Here is an 11,051-nt window from a genome sequence, read left to right on the forward strand (position 1 = left end):
TCTCAACTCCGAAACCTCTAGAAAGAAGACAGGCAGAGTAAGCAACGCAGAAGAACGCTTTTGCCACTGATGTGAGGTTTGCCAAGAAGAACTACTGAGAACTTAATTTTATTGATGCGGTGTTATTTTACCAAGCCCCCAGCCTGGATCACAGAAAAGTAAGAGAATCCACCCAGAGATAATGTTTTCATATTTCAGGTTGAAGGCAGCAAAAACAGTGAGTTCTTCTAAGTACACTGAAGCTTGGCAAGACAAGACACACTTCTACTTGAGGAGAGAAAAAAAATGAAGTAACTTCTACTTTTATAAACCCCCATATCTGTATTTTAACATGACAGTGTTTGCAGGCATTAGTAATTAGCCTGGAGTGTTTGGTCAGGATCAACTAGACTTGTGTGAACCAGCTTCCAGGAATTCATTTTGTCGATTTCAGATTTTATGATACTAAATTGCTTATGCAAAGTCACTCATCATAAAACAAAATAAAGGATGGCTTGAGGAGATCCCATCAGACTTTAATCACTGCAGATGAAATGTTTCCACGTTTGGCAAAACCCTGCTGGTTTGTCAGGAGGAAGATCGGTTTAGACAGGTAAATGTTTTCAGATTACTTGTGGTTGAAGCGTTGCCAGGCTCGGTTCTCAGTAAACAGAAATTCTGATTTGTGGGGCCAGCATTGCTCTACTGGGAGGGAGGCCCTGACAGATACCGTCAACAGGTAAGTGTGTGTAAAGACTCAAAGCTGTTACGGGAATATCTCTGAGTGTTTACCTACAGAATTTGACTTGGCTCTGCCAAACTGCCAGTCAGTAAGTATTTGGGGCCAGAGTGCTACACATTTTTTTTTGGATGGTATAGCTTGGATATATAGATCTTCTCTTTCTTAGTACTTGGTAAGAGGATATGGCATTAGAGAGAAATTTAGAAGCCACATCTCAGGGGTATATTGAAGTGTTCATGATCGATAAGGTGTAAACCAGCCACAGAGTGATGGTATTTTTACAAGTAACTTCTTTAGAAACACAGTTTGACTGTGTGGTGGGTTTCACTTCTGCAGGGCGAGTGTGTGGAAAAGTCATGGACAAGTTTTGGAGGAAGCACAGTCATGGAATGCTTCTGCACAAGCGTTGGACTTGTTACTCAAGACCAGGAGGCAAGCAGACACAAAACTGAGGAGAGGTTGAGGTCTGTGCTGCATGCAGTAAAGAGGTGGTGAACACAGCACATTCATCTCCAGTTTTCCAGCCAGGGAGCCAAGGTCATCAGATGAGGAGGAGCCGGCACCAGGCAGAGGTGAGGCCGTGCGAGTTGCAGAGAGACACACACCACATGTGCCCACATGGAGTTCTCGCTATGTACAGGGTGTGTGCAAAAGTTTCTTCATGCTCTGAAGCTCAAAGACCATGGCTTTCATAGACTCCAAGTAACTATCTGCCTTAAAGGAGGCGTGAGTCCAAGGATTTCGTTTGGTCCAGGGTTCTTCACTCCAGGACTGGGAGCACAATGGTAGAACAGATGGAAGTGTACATGACATTTATGAAGCCAAATGGGAAAAATTGACCACTTTTTATTTTAATGACTTCTAACCGAAACGTAACTTTTCCTTACAACATTGCAAACCACAAGGGAACTAAGAGTATTTGTATTCTTTCACTAATAGTGATAAAAAAGTTTCCTGTCACATTTCAGTAAGTGAAGAACCCTGGAACCTCTCCTTATTATGCTTCTAAGTCACAGAGGCTAACAGAGCAGCCAGCTAATTTTGTGTCTGATGCACTAATAACAACACATAGGTTGCTATTTCCTACTGTTCTGACAACTGCATTCCAATAGTCTCTTTCCATATGATCTTAATGTTATCGAGTATGTATCCATACATATTTATTTTGTTATCTTACATCTTTTAGGCAGCTATTCTTCACCAGTACATATTCAAATTAAAAACTCTTGTCTGTGAACCAAATTTACATATGTATTAAGTTCTTAATTCATTTAAACAAAATCTTGATTTTTGAGTGGGGAGGGGGCAGGGATAGGGTTTCTCTGTGTAGCCTTGGCTGCCCTGGAACTTGCTCTGTGAACTAGTCTGGACCCGAACTCAGAGATCTGAGTTCTTTGCCTCTGCCTCCTGAGTGATGGGATTAAAGGTGTGTGTCACCACCGCCTGGTTTTAATTTTTTTTTTTGATGAGATAGCATCAGATTTACAAAATAATTGTCAAGATGGGATAGCGCTCTCACTGAACCCCATCTGTAAATGATATCTATTGTTAGTAAGGCAGATTTGTTACAGATAGTGAGCCCCATTGATGCTAACTGAAGTTTGCGTTGAGAGTCTCCTTGTTTTTTTCCTAATGGCTGCCTTTCTGTTTTAGGATTTGCTCCTGGACACCACATTACTCTTACTCATCATGTTCTCAGAGTCTTCTTGCCTGGGAACTCTTTCTTTAACTTAAATTATAGAAAGTTTGTGTATCTGCTACGTTTCTATTGCTGTGCTGAAACACCATGACCAAAGCCACTTACAGGAGAAGGAGTTCATTTGGCCGTGTGGTTCCAGAGGGTTAGAGTCCTTCATGGCGGAGGAAGCATGGCAGCGAGCCGTGGATGGGGTGGCCCGGGGAAGGAAGATGAGAGTCTACATTTTAACTGCGACCATGAAGCAAAGAGAGCAAACTGGAAATGGCGTGAGGCTTTTATTCCCCCTCAATGGCCACCCCTGGAGACACACTTCCTCCGGCAAGGCTGCACCACCCAGACCTTCTCAGAGAGTACTGGGACCAAGTGTTCAAACACCCAAGTCTGTGGGGAGCAGGTCTCATCCCCACCTCTACAGTTTGATTCTCATTTTCTTCCTTAATCCCCTCCCCCAACACAAGCAGGGAGGCACTAGATAGAGTACTGCCACTGCCTCCCTGCTTCTCTCTCCATCTCTCCCCTGTCCCCAAAGGCTAGATGAGTGTTAGAGTGACAGAAGAAATTAAATAATAAAGCGGCACCTGCCCTGAACACACAGACACACAGGCACAGACACACAGGCACACACACACATACAGACACAGACACACAGACACACAGACACACAGACACACAGACACACAGACGCACCACAGACACAGACACACCACAGACACAGACACACAGACACACAGACGCACCACAGACACAGACACACCACAGACACAGACACAGATACACAGACACACACAGACACAGACACACCACAGACACAGACACACAGACACACCACAGACACAGACACACAGACACACACAGACACAGACACAGACACACCACAGACACAGACACACCACAGACACAGACACACAGACACACACAGACACAGACACACCACAGACACAGACATACAGACACACCACAGACACAGACACACCACAGACACAGACACAGATACACAGACACACAGACACAGACACACAGACACACAGACACACAGACACAGACACACAGACACAGACACACACACACAGACACAGACACACAGACACACACACACAGACACACACACAGACACACACACACAGACACACCACAGACACAAACACACACACACACACAGACACAAACACACACACAGACACACAGACACAGGCACACAGACACATACAGACACAGACACAGATACACAGACACACAGACACAGACACACAGACACACAGACACACAGACACAGACACACAGACACAGACACACACACACAGACACAGACACACAGACACACACACACAGACACACACACAGACACACACACACAGACACACCACAGACACAAACACACACACACACAGACACAAACACACACACAGACACACAGACACAGGCACACAGACACATACAGACACAGACACAGGCACACAGACACAGGCACACAGACACAGACACACACACAGACACAAACACAGGCACAGACACACAGACACACCACAGACACAGACACACACACAGACACAAACACAGGCACAGACACACAGACACACCACAGACACAGACACACACACACAGACACAGACACACACACACAGACACACAGGCACAGACACAGGCACACAGAGACACAAACACACAGACACACAGGCACAGGCACACAGACACACCACAGACACAGACACAGACACACACACACACAAACACACAGACACAAACACACAGACACAAACACACAGACACAGACACACAGACACAAACACACACAGAGACACAAACACACAGACACACACACAGACACAGACACACAGACACACACACAGACACACAGACACACCACAGACACAGACACACACACACACAGGCACAGACACACAGACACACCACAGACACACAGACACACACACAGGCACAGACACACAGACACACTACAGACACAGACACACACACAGGCACAGACACACAGACACACCACAGACACACAGACACACCACAGACACAGACACACACACACACACAGGCACACCACAGACACAGACACAGACACAGACACACACACACAGATACACAGACACACAGATACACAGACACACAGATACACAGACACACACACTATCAATTTTTCTTATCAATTGCTCTAAGAAGAAGAGTCTTGATTAGTGGGTTACATTCTATGTAAATAGAATATTAAATAAGATTTAGTTCCATTGTTGCCCAGGAAAGTTGTCTGTTAAAGCTAATTCTAAACCATGTTTACTCGAACTTTCACGGGAGTGGAAAGGGGAGGATTCATCCTTTAAGTCACAGAACCATGCCTGGGGAGGACCACAGGTGGGAAGGCAGGTGCCCACGATGTACACTAACCAACTCCAGGCAGAAATTGAGTGGCAGACTGCGCACTCACTGCCCCTAACGATTTTCCTTATTTACACGGCAGTTTTTTTCCCCTCTTCCTTTACAGCCTGCTTGCAGTCCCCCATGCCTCTGCGAGTTGTGGGGTTGATGGAGTAGGAGGCAGAGAGAATGCAGGGGCAGGAAAGAGGAAAGTAATGGAGCTCAAGGAAGGATGGAGCAGTGGGGCTGGGATGCACCTCAGTGTCAGACCACTCGCCCAAGATGCACAAGAAAAGGCACAGAGACCATCTCCCCCCAAATCTGGGTCCCATTTATAGTGTATTCCATTCCTTTGCTTTCCCCTGCTCTGCTTGCTCCCAGGAGTACTGAAGAATCTTCTTGTGCTTTCTTGCTCCCAGTAAACAGCCAAGCCACAGAGGTTGTTCCTGGTTCTTGAGGAAATTGCTAAGATGGGCTATGTTGTAGTCAGAACACTTCCCATGTGGACTGGGAATTGGGGATCAATTCTCCTTCCCTCTCTACTCTGAAATGCCCATAACTTATCAGGAGAGAGAACAGGAGCAGCACTCCTGTGCGTCCACTGGCCAGGACCAGGGTGCTCCATCTGCACAGGTCTTCTTGTGCAGGGACTGTCTTAGATACCTTTAGTATCCATTAAGATCTGAAAAAGTACCCTCTCATGGCTCCAGATAATTTCCCCTTCCCCTTCCTGAGAGTGCACACAGGCCTTTTAAACCCCTGACCTCGGGCTCACATATCAGGCCTTCATTTGTTTTTGAGTCAACCCAAGCAAGTATTTGCCAACTATGCATTGCTTAATTGATTGGTAGCCCAATCTTTAAGGAATTCAGTTTAAGACAGAGAGCACATTTGGCAAAGACCGGCATTGTTCAGCAGGTATGAGCTTTTAATTTTTGTTTTGTTTTAGTTTGTTTTGGCTTTTAATACAAATTTGGATTATTTTGGGCAGCGCCTGTGTGCATGCTTGCCTGACCACAGTTCTCCCTCACCTCCTTGACCCCGTGGTTCCCTAAGTACCATGTGTGCTTTCGTATTTTACTCCCTTCCATCATCTTGGTCCCTGCAGTCTTGTGAACTTCCAACCCACTGTGGAGGATATCAGTTGTGCCCTCTTTGTAATTTAATGTTTTAGAGGTTACCAAATGGAATGCCAAGTCACATGCCACAAATAAGTGCCACCTATGTTGGGATGGAAGTGCAGTGAGGCTGGATATTTGGTTTATTTTTTCTGTGCCTTGTTTTCTCATCTATAATCAAGGTGCTGAGGATGTAAACCTTCTACTTTCCATTTTGACCTTTTAATTCCTATACTTCCTCTCTCCCTACAGTATGTATTGGCCATGGTTCCTGCCACAATATAGGGTGTTTTATACATTGTCCTTGATTTTTATTACATAGACTTTGTTGTTTAGAGAAGCTTTAGGAGTAGAAAATTCCATAATTCCCACAGCCTTTCTTACTATCAACGTCCTGCACTGGAGTAGTGAGCTTGCACCGATCCATGGCTGTCACTGGAAGATCCTGGATCCCATTGGGGTGACGGACATTCTGTGGGTTTTAGCAAATATACAATGTCATGTGTCCACCATGGTTGCCTCAGATGGAGTAGTCACACGGTGTTTAACGTCCTCTATGTTTGGTCACATCTCTTCATAACCCCAGTCCTGGCCAATCGCTGATCCTTCCACTGTCTCCATCAGTTTGTTTTTCCTCCAAACATCATAACAGACAGCTGCGGTATTCAGCCTTTTCACATTTGCTCCTTCCAGTTAGTAATCAATGTGCACTAAAGTTTTCTTCCTGCTTTTCTAGCTCATTTCTTTTAGTTTAGTATTCCTTTTGTGCCCCCCTCAATGCCCTCCCCCCACAGGTGCCACAATTGTCTGAAAGGCAGTTTGCGTCCAAGGTTTGGCAGTTAGGAATAAAACACTAACAATTGTGAGCAGGTTTTTGCATAGATGTAAGTTTCTCAGCTCCCTTGGGTAATTAGTAAGGAGCACTTGCTAGGTCATTAGGGAAGTGCATGCTTAGTTTTGTAGCTGTACAACTCTGCGTTCCCATCATCAGTGGAGGAGAGTTCCTGTTGCTCCATATCTTCATTAGCGATTTTGTTGTGGGTTCTGGATGTTAGCCATTCTAACAGGCATGCGTCGGTAACTCATCCTTGTTTCCGTTTTTTTCTAACATCTGGTGACAGATGTTGAACTTCTCATGTGCTCTCATCCCATCTGTACATCTGCTTTGGCAAGATGGCTCTTCAGTTCTCTTCATGTTTTAAAATCTAGTTGTTTATTTTTTTGATTGAATTTTACATTTTTTTCATTTTATCAGTCCTTTATCAGATATGTGATTTATCAATATTTTCTTTTAGTCTGTAAATTGTGGTTGATATATTGTGCACCCCAATAAACTTATCTGGGAGTCAGAGAACAGAACAGCCACTGTATTAAACATAGGTTTAGGCAGTGGTAGCACACGTTTTTAATCCTAGCATTCCAGAGGCAGAGATCCCTTTGGATCTCTGTGAGTTCATAGCCACACTGGAAACAGCCAGGCATGGTGACACATGCCTTTAATCCCAGGAAGTGATGGCAGGAAGCAGAAAGGTATATAAGGTGTGAGGACCAGGAACTAGAGCCTTGTTAAGCTTTTAGGCTTTTAGCAGCAGTTCAGCAGAGACCCATTTGGATGAGGACACAGAGGCTTCCAATTTGAGGAAACAAGATCAGCTGAGGAATTGGCAAGGTGAGGTTGGATGTGGCTTGTTCTGTCTCTCCGATTTTTCAGAGTTCAACCCAATACCTGGCTCTGGGTTTGCTTTTACTAATAAGACCTTTTAAGATTTCGTGCTACAGTAAACTTTTTTCCTTTTAATATTCTCTTTGAAAGCTGAAGTTGTTACTCTAAATAAACTTTGGCTTATCAATTGTCCCTTTTATATTTTTGATGATTATGAACAAAAAAATCACCATCAAATGCAAGGTTATCTGGATTTTTCTCCTATTTTATTTTCTGGTAGTCTAGTTTTTTTTTTTTTTTTTTTTTTTTTTTTTTGTATTTATCAGTATTATCACCTTGGCATTAATTTCTGTGAAAGGTGTAATGTTAAACTGTCTCCCCATGGTAAAGAGACTTTGTTCCATTATATTGATTTTGCTTACTTGTCAAAGATCAGTTGACTCTATTTACACGAGTCTGTTTCAGGCCCTTATATTCTGTTCCATTGATTATTTGTTTTCTTTCCTTCACTGTACTGTCTTGAATATGGCAGCTCTCTGAGCTGGTAGGTCTTGAAGTCAAATTTGTTCCTCTTCAGTGTTGTATTGGCTGCTCTGAGTCTTTTGCCTCATCATATGAACTTTCAAATAAGACTGATTGAGGTTGTATCAAATCTATGTATTAAATTGGAAGAATATATATCATAAGAATATTGATTATTCTAATACATTAATATGCAATAGTTCCTAATACATTTAGTCATTTCATTAGATGATTATAATTTTCCTTATATAGATTTTGTTTATACTTTTTAATTTACATTTAAGTATTTCACCTTTGGGCTGTCATTTGAAATGATCATAATGGTTAATCTTGATTGTCAGTTTGATTGAATTTGTAATCAATTAAGAGACATGCCTCTGGTCTGTGTGGAGATTTCCAGGAGGGATTAAGTGAGACTATAATTTTCCATCATGCTAAATGAAATAGCATTGCTATAATAATTTGAATGGTGCCTGGCATATGTTAAAAGATCACCATTACTATACTCAAAGTATTAAATTTATTATTTATTGTTGAGATTATATATTACTTTGTGTACCTTAATGTACTTATTATGAAGCCCAGACTAGCCTTGAACTCATGGGACCCCTCCTGCCTCAGCTCCAGAAATACTGAAAATATAGACTATGCTACTACATCCACCTTAGAGCAACTGGGGGAGTATGTGCTACTGGGAATTGGACTGAGGGCCGTGAGCATGCTGGACAAGTATTCTACCACTGGCCTATCTCCCTAGCCCCAGAATACTATTTTAAAGGTCATTTCACCTACTTTGTGTTCATTTTGTTAGTTGAATTATCAGAAGTTAACATTTTCATCTTTGTAAGTTATTGAGTAACATCTATACTGGTTATCTATGGCTGTGTAACAATCTAGCTCTAATTGAGTAGAGACAAAGCCATTTATTTAGGCTGGATTCAGTTGAGAAGTCTTTGCTGGTCCTAGCCAGTGTCACTCATGATGCTACAGTTATTTGGAAGAGTGATTGAGTCTGAATGCTTTAAAATGGTATTTTTCATGTGTAACTGGGTCTATTGGCTCAAATGTCTCAGTTTTTCTTCACATGGTCTTTCTTACCATACAGCCCAGATTTCTTAAGGACAAGAAGCAGAATTATAAGCATCCTAGCCATGGTATCAATGTTTACAAAGCTTTGCATCTCTCACATTTGTCATGGTTCACCAGTAAAAGCAAGCACTTTACCAATCCAAAGTCAACGGAGGACTCCAAAAGACCGTGGATACCGGAGATGTGATTTCCCAGGGGACATTGCTCACAATCTACAGAAAAACAACATCTCCTCTTGTTGATTATACATAGGATTTATTAGCTTTGTTCCCCAGATATGGAAATTAAGATTTAGAAATAGGTAAGTTCTCAGGAACTTCAGCTAATTAATGTATTAGTTACCTTTCTGTGGCTGTGATAAAATGCCATGACCCAAAAATAACTTAGGGAAGAAAGGTTTTTTTTGGCATATGGCTAGAGAGGGATTGAGTCCATCTTGGAGGGGGAGGCATGACCACAGTCAGGAAAAGGATGATGGCGGGAGCAGCAAGAAGAAAGCAGGAGGTGAGTCCAGAGTGTGAAACCTCAAAGCTGGCCCCAGTGATGCACTTCTTCCAGCAAGCCTCCTCTTCCAAAAGGTTCCATAACCTGCTTGAACATTGCCTCTAACTGGGGACCGATAGTTCAAGCAAGTGAGCCTATGGGGGTCATTTCTCATCTAAACCAGCACATTTAGGAACAATAGTGATGCTCATTTAGCATTTACATTGTGTTATGTACTGTGCTAAGCAGTGAGCACTTACTGACCGAGGTTGTGTTTATGGATAGAAAACCAAGGAACTGAAGGGAAATGTAATTTCACAAGATAAACATGATTAACAAATGGTATGCCATGGAATTAAACCCTATGGCTTGGACCCTGATTCTTAAGATTCATGTTTCTCCTGTGCTAACCCACCATTATAAGTTTGACATAGAATAATGTAAACTCTAGTTTCGTCCTTGGACTCTTGAAATGGTGCGAGAGAGGATTAACCTCTTTTGGTTAAAACATCAGAGACCGCTAACTAGGCCCCAAGGTGCAAAGTGATTTGGGTCTAAAATATCACAAATCAAAGAACCCCCTCTTTCACCCCAATATGATGTCTGCTTTTTCTTGTCAAAATAGCATTGTTATTTAGGACTGAATAGTTCTAATGTTGAAATAAATAAGTATCAGTGGTTAACCCAATGGAGAGCTATTTCTTAATATGCTCACCTCACACTGTGGTCATGTGACCCACAACACTCCTTTAGGAGTTCTTTAGGTTCCTTTGATGTAATCTGGCCAGCAGTTGAAGAGAAGAGAAAATAAATATATAACAATACTTGTGTTTACTGCTGTTCATTCTGAGTAGGGGCTGGGTATTTAATCTAGAATCTGAATGTTTAGGAAACAAACATCATTTATTCATGTTGTCAAGGAGAGTAAACAGGTGTGGTTAGTATCTGCTCAGTCTCCACTAAGTAGCTTTCTATTTATTGAAACAAGTATAACAATGCATCTTACACATGAAGTGAAGCCCGGCTTTGCTCAGCAGCCTGTGGATAAGATACTTGGCTCCCTTAAGGAACCATCTGTATTTTCAAGTATTTTTGGTTTGAAGTTATGCTAGAATGAATTGAGCAGACCTATAAAGTCTCAGGAACATGCCGAGGAAGAGAGAAGATTCCTTTCTGAGATCTCAAGGGAGGATCCGTGACTGTTCTCCTGTAACTTTGGAAAGTTAATGTAGAGCAGGCACACACATATCCATAACTATCTCTTGGCAAATCATGAGGGAAATGACGTTGTTCCCTGGTCTCGCCTTAGCTCACTGGACTCCTGTGTCTCTGTAACTAGTGCTGGTAGCTGTTTCTGTTTTGCTCTGTTGGTGATTCCGTGAAGCACTGGTCAATCCT

General features: G+C 42.6%; 1 long non-coding RNA gene across 1 annotated transcript; it reads left to right on the forward strand.

Annotated features, from left to right (window-relative positions):
• Window positions 1-3,031, forward strand: LOC143268753 (uncharacterized). Its single transcript, XR_013044875.1, has 3 exons — window positions 1-158; window positions 434-592; window positions 1,058-3,031. It is a non-coding gene; the product is annotated as an uncharacterized LOC143268753 (long non-coding RNA).
• Window positions 3,032-11,051: the final 8,020 nt, after the last annotated feature.

This window comes from Peromyscus maniculatus, chromosome 15 (genome assembly GCF_049852395.1).
Source record: "Peromyscus maniculatus bairdii isolate BWxNUB_F1_BW_parent chromosome 15, HU_Pman_BW_mat_3.1, whole genome shotgun sequence".
Classification (NCBI taxonomy): Eukaryota; Metazoa; Chordata; class Mammalia; order Rodentia; family Cricetidae; genus Peromyscus; species Peromyscus maniculatus.